General features: G+C 54.4%; 30 non-coding genes across 30 annotated transcripts; all 30 read right to left on the bottom strand.

The window, feature by feature from the left end:
- Nucleotides 1–693: 693 nt before the first annotated feature.
- On the bottom strand, nt 694–765 carry Trnah-gug. Its single transcript has one exon. It is a non-coding gene; the product is annotated as a tRNA-His (tRNA).
- Nucleotides 766–1151: 386 nt separating this feature from the next.
- On the bottom strand, nt 1152–1223 carry Trnae-cuc. The gene has a single exon. It is a non-coding gene; the product is annotated as a tRNA-Glu (tRNA).
- Nucleotides 1224–1668: 445 nt separating this feature from the next.
- Trnal-uag lies at nt 1669–1750 on the bottom strand. Its single transcript has one exon. It is a non-coding gene; the product is annotated as a tRNA-Leu (tRNA).
- A 747-nt stretch (nt 1751–2497) lies between these two features.
- On the bottom strand, nt 2498–2569 carry Trnah-gug. Its single transcript has one exon. It is a non-coding gene; the product is annotated as a tRNA-His (tRNA).
- Nucleotides 2570–2955: 386 nt separating this feature from the next.
- Nucleotides 2956–3027, bottom strand: Trnae-cuc. Its single transcript has one exon. It is a non-coding gene; the product is annotated as a tRNA-Glu (tRNA).
- Nucleotides 3028–3472: 445 nt separating this feature from the next.
- On the bottom strand, nt 3473–3554 carry Trnal-uag. The gene has a single exon. It is a non-coding gene; the product is annotated as a tRNA-Leu (tRNA).
- A 747-nt stretch (nt 3555–4301) lies between these two features.
- On the bottom strand, nt 4302–4373 carry Trnah-gug. The gene has a single exon. It is a non-coding gene; the product is annotated as a tRNA-His (tRNA).
- A 386-nt stretch (nt 4374–4759) lies between these two features.
- On the bottom strand, nt 4760–4831 carry Trnae-cuc. The gene has a single exon. It is a non-coding gene; the product is annotated as a tRNA-Glu (tRNA).
- A 445-nt stretch (nt 4832–5276) lies between these two features.
- Nucleotides 5277–5358, bottom strand: Trnal-uag. Its single transcript has one exon. It is a non-coding gene; the product is annotated as a tRNA-Leu (tRNA).
- Nucleotides 5359–6105: 747 nt separating this feature from the next.
- Trnah-gug lies at nt 6106–6177 on the bottom strand. Its single transcript has one exon. It is a non-coding gene; the product is annotated as a tRNA-His (tRNA).
- Nucleotides 6178–6563: 386 nt separating this feature from the next.
- On the bottom strand, nt 6564–6635 carry Trnae-cuc. The gene has a single exon. It is a non-coding gene; the product is annotated as a tRNA-Glu (tRNA).
- Nucleotides 6636–7080: 445 nt separating this feature from the next.
- On the bottom strand, nt 7081–7162 carry Trnal-uag. The gene has a single exon. It is a non-coding gene; the product is annotated as a tRNA-Leu (tRNA).
- Nucleotides 7163–7909: 747 nt separating this feature from the next.
- On the bottom strand, nt 7910–7981 carry Trnah-gug. Its single transcript has one exon. It is a non-coding gene; the product is annotated as a tRNA-His (tRNA).
- A 386-nt stretch (nt 7982–8367) lies between these two features.
- Trnae-cuc lies at nt 8368–8439 on the bottom strand. The gene has a single exon. It is a non-coding gene; the product is annotated as a tRNA-Glu (tRNA).
- A 445-nt stretch (nt 8440–8884) lies between these two features.
- Trnal-uag lies at nt 8885–8966 on the bottom strand. Its single transcript has one exon. It is a non-coding gene; the product is annotated as a tRNA-Leu (tRNA).
- A 747-nt stretch (nt 8967–9713) lies between these two features.
- Nucleotides 9714–9785, bottom strand: Trnah-gug. Its single transcript has one exon. It is a non-coding gene; the product is annotated as a tRNA-His (tRNA).
- A 386-nt stretch (nt 9786–10171) lies between these two features.
- On the bottom strand, nt 10172–10243 carry Trnae-cuc. Its single transcript has one exon. It is a non-coding gene; the product is annotated as a tRNA-Glu (tRNA).
- Nucleotides 10244–10688: 445 nt separating this feature from the next.
- Trnal-uag lies at nt 10689–10770 on the bottom strand. The gene has a single exon. It is a non-coding gene; the product is annotated as a tRNA-Leu (tRNA).
- Nucleotides 10771–11517: 747 nt separating this feature from the next.
- Trnah-gug lies at nt 11518–11589 on the bottom strand. Its single transcript has one exon. It is a non-coding gene; the product is annotated as a tRNA-His (tRNA).
- Nucleotides 11590–11975: 386 nt separating this feature from the next.
- On the bottom strand, nt 11976–12047 carry Trnae-cuc. Its single transcript has one exon. It is a non-coding gene; the product is annotated as a tRNA-Glu (tRNA).
- Nucleotides 12048–12492: 445 nt separating this feature from the next.
- Nucleotides 12493–12574, bottom strand: Trnal-uag. Its single transcript has one exon. It is a non-coding gene; the product is annotated as a tRNA-Leu (tRNA).
- Nucleotides 12575–13321: 747 nt separating this feature from the next.
- Nucleotides 13322–13393, bottom strand: Trnah-gug. The gene has a single exon. It is a non-coding gene; the product is annotated as a tRNA-His (tRNA).
- A 386-nt stretch (nt 13394–13779) lies between these two features.
- Nucleotides 13780–13851, bottom strand: Trnae-cuc. Its single transcript has one exon. It is a non-coding gene; the product is annotated as a tRNA-Glu (tRNA).
- A 445-nt stretch (nt 13852–14296) lies between these two features.
- Nucleotides 14297–14378, bottom strand: Trnal-uag. Its single transcript has one exon. It is a non-coding gene; the product is annotated as a tRNA-Leu (tRNA).
- A 747-nt stretch (nt 14379–15125) lies between these two features.
- Nucleotides 15126–15197, bottom strand: Trnah-gug. Its single transcript has one exon. It is a non-coding gene; the product is annotated as a tRNA-His (tRNA).
- A 386-nt stretch (nt 15198–15583) lies between these two features.
- Nucleotides 15584–15655, bottom strand: Trnae-cuc. The gene has a single exon. It is a non-coding gene; the product is annotated as a tRNA-Glu (tRNA).
- A 445-nt stretch (nt 15656–16100) lies between these two features.
- On the bottom strand, nt 16101–16182 carry Trnal-uag. The gene has a single exon. It is a non-coding gene; the product is annotated as a tRNA-Leu (tRNA).
- A 747-nt stretch (nt 16183–16929) lies between these two features.
- Nucleotides 16930–17001, bottom strand: Trnah-gug. Its single transcript has one exon. It is a non-coding gene; the product is annotated as a tRNA-His (tRNA).
- Nucleotides 17002–17387: 386 nt separating this feature from the next.
- Nucleotides 17388–17459, bottom strand: Trnae-cuc. Its single transcript has one exon. It is a non-coding gene; the product is annotated as a tRNA-Glu (tRNA).
- Nucleotides 17460–17904: 445 nt separating this feature from the next.
- Trnal-uag lies at nt 17905–17986 on the bottom strand. Its single transcript has one exon. It is a non-coding gene; the product is annotated as a tRNA-Leu (tRNA).
- Nucleotides 17987–18685: the final 699 nt, after the last annotated feature.

Below are 18685 nucleotides of genomic sequence, written 5' to 3' on the forward strand. Positions count from 1 at the left end.
TGGAAGTATCTTGGCAATCGCCGTGCCATGTATTTCCACTGCTCTCCCACTGGAAGCGTCTCTTTAGGCCATCCACAGCAAGAAAAAGCCGTGCCCGCCGTACGGTAGCGACGCCACTTGTCTGTAGCTGTCGCAGTTAAGGAGACAGCGTCAAGAGACGTTTTCGTGCCGTGACCAGGTTTCGAACCTGCGCTTTCCTTAACCACTAAAGTATCGTAGCTGTAACTGTCAGGCGGAGCTAGAATGCTCCATGTATCAAACATATGTGAGCTCAAGGAGGTTACACTTGAAGGAAAAGCGGCAGGTTAACGCGATCACATCAAAACCCCCGGCAGCTACGGGATTCGAAACCGCGCCTACAGAGAGACTGGTGCCTTAAACCAGCGCCTTAAAGCGCTCGGCCACGCTACATGCGCTGCTTGGTGCGCCAGTGTTCCTAGCATTTGTAGAAACAGTGCACGCCACAGCTTCCTGTTCTGCTGGGACTGGCTGCTCATCCATCGCACTTCAAACGACTGCCCTTTTCGACTACAGAGAGCAGCGGACGTCTGCGCTCTGGGAGGCGACATTACGTGTTGGGGATGAAGTGGTAGTGCTAACTGCGGCCTGCGGAACACGAGTGAAAAAATCAAGAGAGTACTGTCATTTCGAGTACTCGCCATTGCAACGGCAGCAAGGCAAAACTTTCAAAATTGCCGTGACCAGGATTCGAACCTGGGTTATTGCGGCCACAACGCAATGTCCTAACCACTAGACGATCACGGCCATGGCCACGGAGGCGCCCGCGAAGGCAGCTGGCTGCAATGCAAGTGGCGATACCCAGCAAAGCCTAGGCCAAGGTGTACGCCACAGCAGTGTCAGACACGGTCTCCATCACATGTATACGAGCAAATGAACGTGCCTGCGCTGTCAGGACTCTAACTACAGTGGTTAGCTGCATTCACCTCCGTGGCAATGTCTTGCAGTCCTCCAAGCCTCTTGACTACAGGTACCGGTATGTGGCTCGATAACAAGTGGATAGACGCCGCATCTCTCTCGCCGTCAGGTGTTGCCGCGAGTCATACTTAACGTAGCTTTCTGCACGCGCCAGCGTAGCGTCAGTCGAGCAAAGTCGAGACAAGTCGCATAGGAGGAGCAACAAAAACGCGCAATTCCGGTACCGGGAATCGAACCCGGGCCTCCTGGGTGAGAGCCAGGTATCCTAGCCACTAGACCACACCGGACAACGACGGCAGTGCTCTTTCCAGCGAACGCAGCAGCCGCCCACGGTTAACTGACGACAACTGTAAAAAATCCACTCTCTCGCGTTATAGAACGGCGTGCTCCGGACGCATTTCGTGGAGACGAACGCCAGCAATGATGAGAGCAAAAGGTGCCTACAAATCCTGTCGTTGCACCACGCACTGTTCTACGACAATTCACCAAGCAGACGCTCACGCCTTGTTGTGCTGTTTCCTTTGCGGGCAATGAGTGCATCTGCCTTCGACACAGGAAACATTACACGTTCGGCAGCTGTGGGATTGGAACCCACGCCTCCGAAGAGAATGGTGCCTGAAACCAGCGCCTTAGACCGCTCGGCCACGCTACCTACACAACACGCGCGTCACAAGAGCTGCGTCCTACCCCACGAGGACACACCGCAACGGCACAAAAATGAGACGTAAAAAGTGGCAACGGTGGGATTCGAACCCACGCCTCCGGAGAGACTGGTGCCTAAAACCAGCGCCTTAGACCGCTCGGCCACGTTACCGTTGGATCAGCAGCGGCAAAACGTTTCGTTTGTACTACAAAGATCACTTCGAAATGGAAGTATCTTGGCAATCGCCGTGCCATGTATTTCCACTGCTCTCCCACTGGAAGCGTCTCTTTAGGCCATCCACAGCAAGAAAAAGCCGTGCCCGCCGTACGGTAGCGACGCCACTTGTCTGTAGCTGTCGCAGTTAAGGAGACAGCGTCAAGAGACGTTTTCGTGCCGTGACCAGGTTTCGAACCTGCGCTTTCCTTAACCACTAAAGTATCGTAGCTGTAACTGTCAGGCGGAGCTAGAATGCTCCATGTATCAAACATATGTGAGCTCAAGGAGGTTACACTTGAAGGAAAAGCGGCAGGTTAACGCGATCACATCAAAACCCCCGGCAGCTACGGGATTCGAAACCGCGCCTACAGAGAGACTGGTGCCTTAAACCAGCGCCTTAAAGCGCTCGGCCACGCTACATGCGCTGCTTGGTGCGCCAGTGTTCCTAGCATTTGTAGAAACAGTGCACGCCACAGCTTCCTGTTCTGCTGGGACTGGCTGCTCATCCATCGCACTTCAAACGACTGCCCTTTTCGACTACAGAGAGCAGCGGACGTCTGCGCTCTGGGAGGCGACATTACGTGTTGGGGATGAAGTGGTAGTGCTAACTGCGGCCTGCGGAACACGAGTGAAAAAATCAAGAGAGTACTGTCATTTCGAGTACTCGCCATTGCAACGGCAGCAAGGCAAAACTTTCAAAATTGCCGTGACCAGGATTCGAACCTGGGTTATTGCGGCCACAACGCAATGTCCTAACCACTAGACGATCACGGCCATGGCCACGGAGGCGCCCGCGAAGGCAGCTGGCTGCAATGCAAGTGGCGATACCCAGCAAAGCCTAGGCCAAGGTGTACGCCACAGCAGTGTCAGACACGGTCTCCATCACATGTATACGAGCAAATGAACGTGCCTGCGCTGTCAGGACTCTAACTACAGTGGTTAGCTGCATTCACCTCCGTGGCAATGTCTTGCAGTCCTCCAAGCCTCTTGACTACAGGTACCGGTATGTGGCTCGATAACAAGTGGATAGACGCCGCATCTCTCTCGCCGTCAGGTGTTGCCGCGAGTCATACTTAACGTAGCTTTCTGCACGCGCCAGCGTAGCGTCAGTCGAGCAAAGTCGAGACAAGTCGCATAGGAGGAGCAACAAAAACGCGCAATTCCGGTACCGGGAATCGAACCCGGGCCTCCTGGGTGAGAGCCAGGTATCCTAGCCACTAGACCACACCGGACAACGACGGCAGTGCTCTTTCCAGCGAACGCAGCAGCCGCCCACGGTTAACTGACGACAACTGTAAAAAATCCACTCTCTCGCGTTATAGAACGGCGTGCTCCGGACGCATTTCGTGGAGACGAACGCCAGCAATGATGAGAGCAAAAGGTGCCTACAAATCCTGTCGTTGCACCACGCACTGTTCTACGACAATTCACCAAGCAGACGCTCACGCCTTGTTGTGCTGTTTCCTTTGCGGGCAATGAGTGCATCTGCCTTCGACACAGGAAACATTACACGTTCGGCAGCTGTGGGATTGGAACCCACGCCTCCGAAGAGAATGGTGCCTGAAACCAGCGCCTTAGACCGCTCGGCCACGCTACCTACACAACACGCGCGTCACAAGAGCTGCGTCCTACCCCACGAGGACACACCGCAACGGCACAAAAATGAGACGTAAAAAGTGGCAACGGTGGGATTCGAACCCACGCCTCCGGAGAGACTGGTGCCTAAAACCAGCGCCTTAGACCGCTCGGCCACGTTACCGTTGGATCAGCAGCGGCAAAACGTTTCGTTTGTACTACAAAGATCACTTCGAAATGGAAGTATCTTGGCAATCGCCGTGCCATGTATTTCCACTGCTCTCCCACTGGAAGCGTCTCTTTAGGCCATCCACAGCAAGAAAAAGCCGTGCCCGCCGTACGGTAGCGACGCCACTTGTCTGTAGCTGTCGCAGTTAAGGAGACAGCGTCAAGAGACGTTTTCGTGCCGTGACCAGGTTTCGAACCTGCGCTTTCCTTAACCACTAAAGTATCGTAGCTGTAACTGTCAGGCGGAGCTAGAATGCTCCATGTATCAAACATATGTGAGCTCAAGGAGGTTACACTTGAAGGAAAAGCGGCAGGTTAACGCGATCACATCAAAACCCCCGGCAGCTACGGGATTCGAAACCGCGCCTACAGAGAGACTGGTGCCTTAAACCAGCGCCTTAAAGCGCTCGGCCACGCTACATGCGCTGCTTGGTGCGCCAGTGTTCCTAGCATTTGTAGAAACAGTGCACGCCACAGCTTCCTGTTCTGCTGGGACTGGCTGCTCATCCATCGCACTTCAAACGACTGCCCTTTTCGACTACAGAGAGCAGCGGACGTCTGCGCTCTGGGAGGCGACATTACGTGTTGGGGATGAAGTGGTAGTGCTAACTGCGGCCTGCGGAACACGAGTGAAAAAATCAAGAGAGTACTGTCATTTCGAGTACTCGCCATTGCAACGGCAGCAAGGCAAAACTTTCAAAATTGCCGTGACCAGGATTCGAACCTGGGTTATTGCGGCCACAACGCAATGTCCTAACCACTAGACGATCACGGCCATGGCCACGGAGGCGCCCGCGAAGGCAGCTGGCTGCAATGCAAGTGGCGATACCCAGCAAAGCCTAGGCCAAGGTGTACGCCACAGCAGTGTCAGACACGGTCTCCATCACATGTATACGAGCAAATGAACGTGCCTGCGCTGTCAGGACTCTAACTACAGTGGTTAGCTGCATTCACCTCCGTGGCAATGTCTTGCAGTCCTCCAAGCCTCTTGACTACAGGTACCGGTATGTGGCTCGATAACAAGTGGATAGACGCCGCATCTCTCTCGCCGTCAGGTGTTGCCGCGAGTCATACTTAACGTAGCTTTCTGCACGCGTCAGCGTAGCGTCAGTCGAGCAAAGTCGAGACAAGTCGCATAGGAGGAGCAACAAAAACGCGCAATTCCGGTACCGGGAATCGAACCCGGGCCTCCTGGGTGAGAGCCAGGTATCCTAGCCACTAGACCACACCGGACAACGACGGCAGTGCTCTTTCCAGCGAACGCAGCAGCCGCCCACGGTTAACTGACGACAACTGTAAAAAATCCACTCTCTCGCGTTATAGAACGGCGTGCTCCGGACGCATTTCGTGGAGACGAACGCCAGCAATGATGAGAGCAAAAGGTGCCTACAAATCCTGTCGTTGCACCACGCACTGTTCTACGACAATTCACCAAGCAGACGCTCACGCCTTGTTGTGCTGTTTCCTTTGCGGGCAATGAGTGCATCTGCCTTCGACACAGGAAACATTACACGTTCGGCAGCTGTGGGATTGGAACCCACGCCTCCGAAGAGAATGGTGCCTGAAACCAGCGCCTTAGACCGCTCGGCCACGCTACCTACACAACACGCGCGTCACAAGAGCTGCGTCCTACCCCACGAGGACACACCGCAACGGCACAAAAATGAGACGTAAAAAGTGGCAACGGTGGGATTCGAACCCACGCCTCCGGAGAGACTGGTGCCTAAAACCAGCGCCTTAGACCGCTCGGCCACGTTACCGTTGGATCAGCAGCGGCAAAACGTTTCGTTTGTACTACAAAGATCACTTCGAAATGGAAGTATCTTGGCAATCGCCGTGCCATGTATTTCCACTGCTCTCCCACTGGAAGCGTCTCTTTAGGCCATCCACAGCTAGAAAAAGCCGTGCCCGCCGTACGGTAGCGACGCCACTTGTCTGTAGCTGTCGCAGTTAAGGAGACAGCGTCAAGAGACGTTTTCGTGCCGTGACCAGGTTTCGAACCTGCGCTTTCCTTAACCACTAAAGTATCGTAGCTGTAACTGTCAGGCGGAGCTAGAATGCTCCATGTATCAAACATATGTGAGCTCAAGGAGGTTACACTTGAAGGAAAAGCGGCAGGTTAACGCGATCACATCAAAACCCCCGGCAGCTACGGGATTCGAAACCGCGCCTACAGAGAGACTGGTGCCTTAAACCAGCGCCTTAAAGCGCTCGGCCACGCTACATGCGCTGCTTGGTGCGCCAGTGTTCCTAGCATTTGTAGAAACAGTGCACGCCACAGCTTCCTGTTCTGCTGGGACTGGCTGCTCATCCATCGCACTTCAAACGACTGCCCTTTTCGACTACAGAGAGCAGCGGACGTCTGCGCTCTGGGAGGCGACATTACGTGTTGGGGATGAAGTGGTAGTGCTAACTGCGGCCTGCGGAACACGAGTGAAAAAATCAAGAGAGTACTGTCATTTCGAGTACTCGCCATTGCAACGGCAGCAAGGCAAAACTTTCAAAATTGCCGTGACCAGGATTCGAACCTGGGTTATTGCGGCCACAACGCAATGTCCTAACCACTAGACGATCACGGCCATGGCCACGGAGGCGCCCGCGAAGGCAGCTGGCTGCAATGCAAGTGGCGATACCCAGCAAAGCCTAGGCCAAGGTGTACGCCACAGCAGTGTCAGACACGGTCTCCATCACATGTATACGAGCAAATGAACGTGCCTGCGCTGTCAGGACTCTAACTACAGTGGTTAGCTGCATTCACCTCCGTGGCAATGTCTTGCAGTCCTCCAAGCCTCTTGACTACAGGTACCGGTATGTGGCTCGATAACAAGTGGATAGACGCCGCATCTCTCTCGCCGTCAGGTGTTGCCGCGAGTCATACTTAACGTAGCTTTCTGCACGCGCCAGCGTAGCGTCAGTCGAGCAAAGTCGAGACAAGTCGCATAGGAGGAGCAACAAAAACGCGCAATTCCGGTACCGGGAATCGAACCCGGGCCTCCTGGGTGAGAGCCAGGTATCCTAGCCACTAGACCACACCGGACAACGACGGCAGTGCTCTTTCCAGCGAACGCAGCAGCCGCCCACGGTTAACTGACGACAACTGTAAAAAATCCACTCTCTCGCGTTATAGAACGGCGTGCTCCGGACGCATTTCGTGGAGACGAACGCCAGCAATGATGAGAGCAAAAGGTGCCTACAAATCCTGTCGTTGCACCACGCACTGTTCTACGACAATTCACCAAGCAGACGCTCACGCCTTGTTGTGCTGTTTCCTTTGCGGGCAATGAGTGCATCTGCCTTCGACACAGGAAACATTACACGTTCGGCAGCTGTGGGATTGGAACCCACGCCTCCGAAGAGAATGGTGCCTGAAACCAGCGCCTTAGACCGCTCGGCCACGCTACCTACACAACACGCGCGTCACAAGAGCTGCGTCCTACCCCACGAGGACACACCGCAACGGCACAAAAATGAGACGTAAAAAGTGGCAACGGTGGGATTCGAACCCACGCCTCCGGAGAGACTGGTGCCTAAAACCAGCGCCTTAGACCGCTCGGCCACGTTACCGTTGGATCAGCAGCGGCAAAACGTTTCGTTTGTACTACAAAGATCACTTCGAAATGGAAGTATCTTGGCAATCGCCGTGCCATGTATTTCCACTGCTCTCCCACTGGAAGCGTCTCTTTAGGCCATCCACAGCAAGAAAAAGCCGTGCCCGCCGTACGGTAGCGACGCCACTTGTCTGTAGCTGTCGCAGTTAAGGAGACAGCGTCAAGAGACGTTTTCGTGCCGTGACCAGGTTTCGAACCTGCGCTTTCCTTAACCACTAAAGTATCGTAGCTGTAACTGTCAGGCGGAGCTAGAATGCTCCATGTATCAAACATATGTGAGCTCAAGGAGGTTACACTTGAAGGAAAAGCGGCAGGTTAACGCGATCACATCAAAACCCCCGGCAGCTACGGGATTCGAAACCGCGCCTACAGAGAGACTGGTGCCTTAAACCAGCGCCTTAAAGCGCTCGGCCACGCTACATGCGCTGCTTGGTGCGCCAGTGTTCCTAGCATTTGTAGAAACAGTGCACGCCACAGCTTCCTGTTCTGCTGGGACTGGCTGCTCATCCATCGCACTTCAAACGACTGCCCTTTTCGACTACAGAGAGCAGCGGACGTCTGCGCTCTGGGAGGCGACATTACGTGTTGGGGATGAAGTGGTAGTGCTAACTGCGGCCTGCGGAACACGAGTGAAAAAATCAAGAGAGTACTGTCATTTCGAGTACTCGCCATTGCAACGGCAGCAAGGCAAAACTTTCAAAATTGCCGTGACCAGGATTCGAACCTGGGTTATTGCGGCCACAACGCAATGTCCTAACCACTAGACGATCACGGCCATGGCCACGGAGGCGCCCGCGAAGGCAGCTGGCTGCAATGCAAGTGGCGATACCCAGCAAAGCCTAGGCCAAGGTGTACGCCACAGCAGTGTCAGACACGGTCTCCATCACATGTATACGAGCAAATGAACGTGCCTGCGCTGTCAGGACTCTAACTACAGTGGTTAGCTGCATTCACCTCCGTGGCAATGTCTTGCAGTCCTCCAAGCCTCTTGACTACAGGTACCGGTATGTGGCTCGATAACAAGTGGATAGACGCCGCATCTCTCTCGCCGTCAGGTGTTGCCGCGAGTCATACTTAACGTAGCTTTCTGCACGCGCCAGCGTAGCGTCAGTCGAGCAAAGTCGAGACAAGTCGCATAGGAGGAGCAACAAAAACGCGCAATTCCGGTACCGGGAATCGAACCCGGGCCTCCTGGGTGAGAGCCAGGTATCCTAGCCACTAGACCACACCGGACAACGACGGCAGTGCTCTTTCCAGCGAACGCAGCAGCCGCCCACGGTTAACTGACGACAACTGTAAAAAATCCACTCTCTCGCGTTATAGAACGGCGTGCTCCGGACGCATTTCGTGGAGACGAACGCCAGCAATGATGAGAGCAAAAGGTGCCTACAAATCCTGTCGTTGCACCACGCACTGTTCTACGACAATTCACCAAGCAGACGCTCACGCCTTGTTGTGCTGTTTCCTTTGCGGGCAATGAGTGCATCTGCCTTCGACACAGGAAACATTACACGTTCGGCAGCTGTGGGATTGGAACCCACGCCTCCGAAGAGAATGGTGCCTGAAACCAGCGCCTTAGACCGCTCGGCCACGCTACCTACACAACACGCGCGTCACAAGAGCTGCGTCCTACCCCACGAGGACACACCGCAACGGCACAAAAATGAGACGTAAAAAGTGGCAACGGTGGGATTCGAACCCACGCCTCCGGAGAGACTGGTGCCTAAAACCAGCGCCTTAGACCGCTCGGCCACGTTACCGTTGGATCAGCAGCGGCAAAACGTTTCGTTTGTACTACAAAGATCACTTCGAAATGGAAGTATCTTGGCAATCGCCGTGCCATGTATTTCCACTGCTCTCCCACTGGAAGCGTCTCTTTAGGCCATCCACAGCAAGAAAAAGCCGTGCCCGCCGTACGGTAGCGACGCCACTTGTCTGTAGCTGTCGCAGTTAAGGAGACAGCGTCAAGAGACGTTTTCGTGCCGTGACCAGGTTTCGAACCTGCGCTTTCCTTAACCACTAAAGTATCGTAGCTGTAACTGTCAGGCGGAGCTAGAATGCTCCATGTATCAAACATATGTGAGCTCAAGGAGGTTACACTTGAAGGAAAAGCGGCAGGTTAACGCGATCACATCAAAACCCCCGGCAGCTACGGGATTCGAAACCGCGCCTACAGAGAGACTGGTGCCTTAAACCAGCGCCTTAAAGCGCTCGGCCACGCTACATGCGCTGCTTGGTGCGCCAGTGTTCCTAGCATTTGTAGAAACAGTGCACGCCACAGCTTCCTGTTCTGCTGGGACTGGCTGCTCATCCATCGCACTTCAAACGACTGCCCTTTTCGACTACAGAGAGCAGCGGACGTCTGCGCTCTGGGAGGCGACATTACGTGTTGGGGATGAAGTGGTAGTGCTAACTGCGGCCTGCGGAACACGAGTGAAAAAATCAAGAGAGTACTGTCATTTCGAGTACTCGCCATTGCAACGGCAGCAAGGCAAAACTTTCAAAATTGCCGTGACCAGGATTCGAACCTGGGTTATTGCGGCCACAACGCAATGTCCTAACCACTAGACGATCACGGCCATGGCCACGGAGGCGCCCGCGAAGGCAGCTGGCTGCAATGCAAGTGGCGATACCCAGCAAAGCCTAGGCCAAGGTGTACGCCACAGCAGTGTCAGACACGGTCTCCATCACATGTATACGAGCAAATGAACGTGCCTGCGCTGTCAGGACTCTAACTACAGTGGTTAGCTGCATTCACCTCCGTGGCAATGTCTTGCAGTCCTCCAAGCCTCTTGACTACAGGTACCGGTATGTGGCTCGATAACAAGTGGATAGACGCCGCATCTCTCTCGCCGTCAGGTGTTGCCGCGAGTCATACTTAACGTAGCTTTCTGCACGCGCCAGCGTAGCGTCAGTCGAGCAAAGTCGAGACAAGTCGCATAGGAGGAGCAACAAAAACGCGCAATTCCGGTACCGGGAATCGAACCCGGGCCTCCTGGGTGAGAGCCAGGTATCCTAGCCACTAGACCACACCGGACAACGACGGCAGTGCTCTTTCCAGCGAACGCAGCAGCCGCCCACGGTTAACTGACGACAACTGTAAAAAATCCACTCTCTCGCGTTATAGAACGGCGTGCTCCGGACGCATTTCGTGGAGACGAACGCCAGCAATGATGAGAGCAAAAGGTGCCTACAAATCCTGTCGTTGCACCACGCACTGTTCTACGACAATTCACCAAGCAGACGCTCACGCCTTGTTGTGCTGTTTCCTTTGCGGGCAATGAGTGCATCTGCCTTCGACACAGGAAACATTACACGTTCGGCAGCTGTGGGATTGGAACCCACGCCTCCGAAGAGAATGGTGCCTGAAACCAGCGCCTTAGACCGCTCGGCCACGCTACCTACACAACACGCGCGTCACAAGAGCTGCGTCCTACCCCACGAGGACACACCGCAACGGCACAAAAATGAGACGTAAAAAGTGGCAACGGTGGGATTCGAACCCACGCCTCCGGAGAGACTGGTGCCTAAAACCAGCGCCTTAGACCGCTCGGCCACGTTACCGTTGGATCAGCAGCGGCAAAACGTTTCGTTTGTACTACAAAGATCACTTCGAAATGGAAGTATCTTGGCAATCGCCGTGCCATGTATTTCCACTGCTCTCCCACTGGAAGCGTCTCTTTAGGCCATCCACAGCAAGAAAAAGCCGTGCCCGCCGTACGGTAGCGACGCCACTTGTCTGTAGCTGTCGCAGTTAAGGAGACAGCGTCAAGAGACGTTTTCGTGCCGTGACCAGGTTTCGAACCTGCGCTTTCCTTAACCACTAAAGTATCGTAGCTGTAACTGTCAGGCGGAGCTAGAATGCTCCATGTATCAAACATATGTGAGCTCAAGGAGGTTACACTTGAAGGAAAAGCGGCAGGTTAACGCGATCACATCAAAACCCCCGGCAGCTACGGGATTCGAAACCGCGCCTACAGAGAGACTGGTGCCTTAAACCAGCGCCTTAAAGCGCTCGGCCACGCTACATGCGCTGCTTGGTGCGCCAGTGTTCCTAGCATTTGTAGAAACAGTGCACGCCACAGCTTCCTGTTCTGCTGGGACTGGCTGCTCATCCATCGCACTTCAAACGACTGCCCTTTTCGACTACAGAGAGCAGCGGACGTCTGCGCTCTGGGAGGCGACATGACGTGTTGGGGATGAAGTGGTAGTGCTAACTGCGGCCTGCGGAACACGAGTGAAAAAATCAAGAGAGTACTGTCATTTCGAGTACTCGCCATTGCAACGGCAGCAAGGCAAAACTTTCAAAATTGCCGTGACCAGGATTCGAACCTGGGTTATTGCGGCCACAACGCAATGTCCTAACCACTAGACGATCACGGCCATGGCCACGGAGGCGCCCGCGAAGGCAGCTGGCTGCAATGCAAGTGGCGATACCCAGCAAAGCCTAGGCCAAGGTGTACGCCACAGCAGTGTCAGACACGGTCTCCATCACATGTATACGAGCAAATGAACGTGCCTGCGCTGTCAGGACTCTAACTACAGTGGTTAGCTGCATTCACCTCCGTGGCAATGTCTTGCAGTCCTCCAAGCCTCTTGACTACAGGTACCGGTATGTGGCTCGATAACAAGTGGATAGACGCCGCATCTCTCTCGCCGTCAGGTGTTGCCGCGAGTCATACTTAACGTAGCTTTCTGCACGCGTCAGCGTAGCGTCAGTCGAGCAAAGTCGAGACAAGTCGCATAGGAGGAGCAACAAAAACGCGCAATTCCGGTACCGGGAATCGAACCCGGGCCTCCTGAGTGAGAGCCAGGTATCCTAGCCACTAGACCACACCGGACAACGACGGCAGTGCTCTTTCCAGCGAACGCAGCAGCCGCCCACGGTTAACTGACGACAACTGTAAAAAATCCACTCTCTCGCGTTATAGAACGGCGTGCTCCGGACGCATTTCGTGGAGACGAACGCCAGCAATGATGAGAGCAAAAGGTGCCTACAAATCCTGTCGTTGCACCACGCACTGTTCTACGACAATTCACCAAGCAGACGCTCACGCCTTGTTGTGCTGTTTCCTTTGCGGGCAATGAGTGCATCTGCCTTCGACACAGGAAACATTACACGTTCGGCAGCTGTGGGATTGGAACCCACGCCTCCGAAGAGAATGGTGCCTGAAACCAGCGCCTTAGACCGCTCGGCCACGCTACCTACACAACACGCGCGTCACAAGAGCTGCGTCCTACCCCACGAGGACACACCGCAACGGCACAAAAATGAGACGTAAAAAGTGGCAACGGTGGGATTCGAACCCACGCCTCCGGAGAGACTGGTGCCTAAAACCAGCGCCTTAGACCGCTCGGCCACGTTACCGTTGGATCAGCAGCGGCAAAACGTTTCGTTTGTACTACAAAGATCACTTCGAAATGGAAGTATCTTGGCAATCGCCGTGCCATGTATTTCCACTGCTCTCCCACTGGAAGCGTCTCTTTAGGCCATCCACAGCAAGAAAAAGCCGTGCCCGCCGTACGGTAGCGACGCCACTTGTCTGTAGCTGTCGCAGTTAAGGAGACAGCGTCAAGAGACGTTTTCGTGCCGTGACCAGGTTTCGAACCTGCGCTTTCCTTAACCACTAAAGTATCGTAGCTGTAACTGTCAGGCGGAGCTAGAATGCTCCATGTATCAAACATATGTGAGCTCAAGGAGGTTACACTTGAAGGAAAAGCGGCAGGTTAACGCGATCACATCAAAACCCCCGGCAGCTACGGGATTCGAAACCGCGCCTACAGAGAGACTGGTGCCTTAAACCAGCGCCTTAAAGCGCTCGGCCACGCTACATGCGCTGCTTGGTGCGCCAGTGTTCCTAGCATTTGTAGAAACAGTGCACGCCACAGCTTCCTGTTCTGCTGGGACTGGCTGCTCATCCATCGCACTTCAAACGACTGCCCTTTTCGACTACAGAGAGCAGCGGACGTCTGCGCTCTGGGAGGCGACATTACGTGTTGGGGATGAAGTGGTAGTGCTAACTGCGGCCTGCGGAACACGAGTGAAAAAATCAAGAGAGTACTGTCATTTCGAGTACTCGCCATTGCAACGGCAGCAAGGCAAAACTTTCAAAATTGCCGTGACCAGGATTCGAACCTGGGTTATTGCGGCCACAACGCAATGTCCTAACCACTAGACGATCACGGCCATGGCCACGGAGGCGCCCGCGAAGGCAGCTGGCTGCAATGCAAGTGGCGATACCCAGCAAAGCCTAGGCCAAGGTGTACGCCACAGCAGTGTCAGACACGGTCTCCATCACATGTATACGAGCAAATGAACGTGCCTGCGCTGTCAGGACTCTAACTACAGTGGTTAGCTGCATTCACCTCCGTGGCAATGTCTTGCAGTCCTCCAAGCCTCTTGACTACAGGTACCGGTATGTGGCTCGATAACAAGTGGATAGACGCCGCATCTCTCTCGCCGTCAGGTGTTGCCGCGAGTCATACTTAACGTAGCTTTCTGCACGCGCCAGCGTAGCGTCAGTCGAGCAAAGTCGAGACAAGTCGCATAGGAGGAGCAACAAAAACGCGCAATTCCGGTACCGGGAATCGAACCCGGGCCTCCTGGGTGAGAGCCAGGTATCCTAGCCACTAGACCACACCGGACAACGACGGCAGTGCTCTTTCCAGCGAACGCAGCAGCCGCCCACGGTTAACTGACGACAACTGTAAAAAATCCACTCTCTCGCGTTATAGAACGGCGTGCTCCGGACGCATTTCGTGGAGACGAACGCCAGCAATGATGAGAGCAAAAGGTGCCTACAAATCCTGTCGTTGCACCACGCACTGTTCTACGACAATTCACCAAGCAGACGCTCACGCCTTGTTGTGCTGTTTCCTTTGCGGGCAATGAGTGCATCTGCCTTCGACACAGGAAACATTACACGTTCGGCAGCTGTGGGATTGGAACCCACGCCTCCGAAGAGAATGGTGCCTGAAACCAGCGCCTTAGACCGCTCGGCCACGCTACCTACACAACACGCGCGTCACAAGAGCTGCGTCCTACCCCACGAGGACACACCGCAACGGCACAAAAATGAGACGTAAAAAGTGGCAACGGTGGGATTCGAACCCACGCCTCCGGAGAGACTGGTGCCTAAAACCAGCGCCTTAGACCGCTCGGCCACGTTACCGTTGGATCAGCAGCGGCAAAACGTTTCGTTTCTACTACAAAGATCACTTCGAAATGGAAGTATCTTGGCAATCGCCGTGCCATGTATTTCCACTGCTCTCCCACTGGAAGCGTCTCTTTAGGCCATCCACAGCAAGAAAAAGCCGTGCCCGCCGTACGGTAGCGACGCCACTTGTCTGTAGCTGTCGCAGTTAAGGAGACAGCGTCAAGAGACGTTTTCGTGCCGTGACCAGGTTTCGAACCTGCGCTTTCCTTAACCACTAAAGTATCGTAGCTGTAACTGTCAGGCGGAGCTAGAATGCTCCATGTATCAAACATATGTGAGCTCAAGGAGGTTACACTTGAAGGAAAAGCGGCAGGTTAACGCGATCACATCAAAACCCCCGGCAGCTACGGGATTCGAAACCGCGCCTACAGAGAGACTGGTGCCTTAAACCAGCGCCTTAAAGCGCTCGGCCACGCTACATGCGCTGCTTGGTGCGCCAGTGTTCCTAGCATTTGTAGAAACAGTGCACGCCACAGCTTCCTGTTCTGCTGGGACTGGCTGCTCATCCATCGCACTTCAAACGACTGCCCTTTTCGACTACAGAGAGCAGCGGACGTCTGCGCTCTGGGAGGCGACATTACGTGTTGGGGATGAAGTGGTAGTGCTAACTGCGGCCTGCGGAACACGAGTGAAAAAATCAAGAGAGTACTGTCATTTCGAGTACTCGCCATTGCAACGGCAGCAAGGCAAAACTTTCAAAATTGCCGTGACCAGGATTCGAACCTGGGTTATTGCGGCCACAACGCAATGTCCTAACCACTAGACGATCACGGCCATGGCCACGGAGGCGCCCGCGAAGGCAGCTGGCTGCAATGCAAGTGGCGATACCCAGCAAAGCCTAGGCCAAGGTGTACGCCACAGCAGTGTCAGACACGGTCTCCATCACATGTATACGAGCAAATGAACGTGCCTGCGCTGTCAGGACTCTAACTACAGTGGTTAGCTGCATTCACCTCCGTGGCAATGTCTTGCAGTCCTCCAAGCCTCTTGACTACAGGTACCGGTATGTGGCTCGATAACAAGTGGATAGACGCCGCATCTCTCTCGCCGTCAGGTGTTGCCGCGAGTCATACTTAACGTAGCTTTCTGCACGCGCCAGCGTAGCGTCAGTCGAGCAAAGTCGAGACAAGTCGCATAGGAGGAGCAACAAAAACGCGCAATTCCGGTACCGGGAATCGAACCCGGGCCTCCTGGGTGAGAGCCAGGTATCCTAGCCACTAGACCACACCGGACAACGACGGCAGTGCTCTTTCCAGCGAACGCAGCAGCCGCCCACGGTTAACTGACGACAACTGTAAAAAATCCACTCTCTCGCGTTATAGAACGGCGTGCTCCGGACGCATTTCGTGGAGACGAACGCCAGCAATGATGAGAGCAAAAGGTGCCTACAAATCCTGTCGTTGCACCACGCACTGTTCTACGACAATTCACCAAGCAGACGCTCACGCCTTGTTGTGCTGTTTCCTTTGCGGGCAATGAGTGCATCTGCCTTCGACACAGGAAACATTACACGTTCGGCAGCTGTGGGATTGGAACCCACGCCTCCGAAGAGAATGGTGCCTGAAACCAGCGCCTTAGACCGCTCGGCCACGCTACCTACACAACACGCGCGTCACAAGAGCTGCGTCCTACCCCACGAGGACACACCGCAACGGCACAAAAATGAGACGTAAAAAGTGGCAACGGTGGGATTCGAACCCACGCCTCCGGAGAGACTGGTGCCTAAAACCAGCGCCTTAGACCGCTCGGCCACGTTACCGTTGGATCAGCAGCGGCAAAACGTTTCGTTTGTACTACAAAGATCACTTCGAAATGGAAGTATCTTGGCAATCGCCGTGCCATGTATTTCCACTGCTCTCCCACTGGAAGCGTCTCTTTAGGCCATCCACAGCAAGAAAAAGCCGTGCCCGCCGTACGGTAGCGACGCCACTTGTCTGTAGCTGTCGCAGTTAAGGAGACAGCGTCAAGAGACGTTTTCGTGCCGTGACCAGGTTTCGAACCTGCGCTTTCCTTAACCACTAAAGTATCGTAGCTGTAACTGTCAGGCGGAGCTAGAATGCTCCATGTATCAAACATATGTGAGCTCAAGGAGGTTACACTTGAAGGAAAAGCGGCAGGTTAACGCGATCACATCAAAACCCCCGGCAGCTACGGGATTCGAAACCGCGCCTACAGAGAGACTGGTGCCTTAAACCAGCGCCTTAAAGCGCTCGGCCACGCTACATGCGCTGCTTGGTGCGCCAGTGTTCCTAGCATTTGTAGAAACAGTGCACGCCACAGCTTCCTGTTCTGCTGGGACTGGCTGCTCATCCATCGCACTTCAAACGACTGCCCTTTTCGACTACAGAGAGCAGCGGACGTCTGCGCTCTGGGAGGCGACATTACGTGTTGGGGATGAAGTGGTAGTGCTAACTGCGGCCTGCGGAACACGAGTGAAAAAATCAAGAGAGTACTGTCATTTCGAGTACTCGCCATTGCAACGGCAGCAAGGCAAAACTTTCAAAATTGCCGTGACCAGGATTCGAACCTGGGTTATTGCGGCCACAACGCAATGTCCTAACCACTAGACGATCACGGCCATGGCCACGGAGGCGCCCGCGAAGGCAGCTGGCTGCAATGCAAGTGGCGATACCCAGCAAAGCCTAGGCCAAGGTGTACGCCACAGCAGTGTCAGACACGGTCTCCATCACATGTATACGAGCAAATGAACGTGCCTGCGCTGTCAGGACTCTAACTACAGTGGTTAGCTGCATTCACCTCCGTGGCAATGTCTTGCAGTCCTCCAAGCCTCTTGACTACAGGTACCGGTATGTGGCTCGATAACAAGTGGATAGACGCCGCATCTCTCTCGCCGTCAGGTGTTGCCGCGAGTCATACTTAACGTAGCTTTCTGCACGCGCCAGCGTAGCGTCAGTCGAGCAAAGTCGAGACAAGTCGCATAGGAGGAGCAACAAAAACGCGCAATTCCGGTACCGGGAATCGAACCCGGGCCTCCTGGGTGAGAGCCAGGTATCCTAGCCACTAGACCACACCGGACAACGACGGCAGTGCTCTTTCCAGCGAACGCAGCAGCCGCCCACGGTTAACTGACGACAACTGTAAAAAATCCACTCTCTCGCGTTATAGAACGGCGTGCTCCGGACGCATTTCGTGGAGACGAACGCCAGCAATGATGAGAGCAAAAGGTGCCTACAAATCCTGTCGTTGCACCACGCACTGTTCTACGACAATTCACCAAGCAGACGCTCACGCCTTGTTGTGCTGTTTCCTTTGCGGGCAATGAGTGCATCTGCCTTCGACACAGGAAACATTACACGTTCGGCAGCTGTGGGATTGGAACCCACGCCTCCGAAGAGAATGGTGCCTGAAACCAGCGCCTTAGACCGCTCGGCCACGCTACCTACACAACACGCGCGTCACAAGAGCTGCGTCCTACCCCACGAGGACACACCGCAACGGCACAAAAATGAGACGTAAAAAGTGGCAACGGTGGGATTCGAACCCACGCCTCCGGAGAGACTGGTGCCTAAAACCAGCGCCTTAGACCGCTCGGCCACGTTACCGTTGGATCAGCAGCGGCAAAACGTTTCGTTTGTACTACAAAGATCACTTCGAAATGGAAGTATCTTGGCAATCGCCGTGCCATGTATTTCCACTGCTCTCCCACTGGAAGCGTCTCTTTAGGCCATCCACAGCAAGAAAAAGCCGTGCCCGCCGTACGGTAGCGACGCCACTTGTCTGTAGCTGTCGCAGTTAAGGAGACAGCGTCAAGAGACGTTTTCGTGCCGTGACCAGGTTTCGAACCTGCGCTTTCCTTAACCACTAAAGTATCGTAGCTGTAACTGTCAGGCGGAGCTAGAATGCTCCATGTATCAAACATATGTGAGCTCAAGGAGGTTACACTTGAAGGAAAAGCGGCAGGTTAACGCGATCACATCAAAACCCCCGGCAGCTACGGGATTCGAAACCGCGCCTACAGAGAGACTGGTGCCTTAAACCAGCGCCTTAAAGCGCTCGGCCACGCTACATGCGCTGCTTGGTGCGCCAGTGTTCCTAGCATTTGTAGAAACAGTGCACGCCACAGCTTCCTGTTCTGCTGGGACTGGCTGCTCATCCATCGCACTTCAAACGACTGCCCTTTTCGACTACAGAGAGCAGCGGACGTCTGCGCTCTGGGAGGCGACATTACGTGTTGGGGATGAAGTGGTAGTGCTAACTGCGGCCTGCGGAACACGAGTGAAAAAATCAAGAGAGTACTGTCA

Source organism: Schistocerca piceifrons, chromosome 1 (assembly GCF_021461385.2).
Source record: "Schistocerca piceifrons isolate TAMUIC-IGC-003096 chromosome 1, iqSchPice1.1, whole genome shotgun sequence".
Lineage (NCBI taxonomy): Eukaryota > Metazoa > Arthropoda > Insecta > Orthoptera > Acrididae > Schistocerca > Schistocerca piceifrons.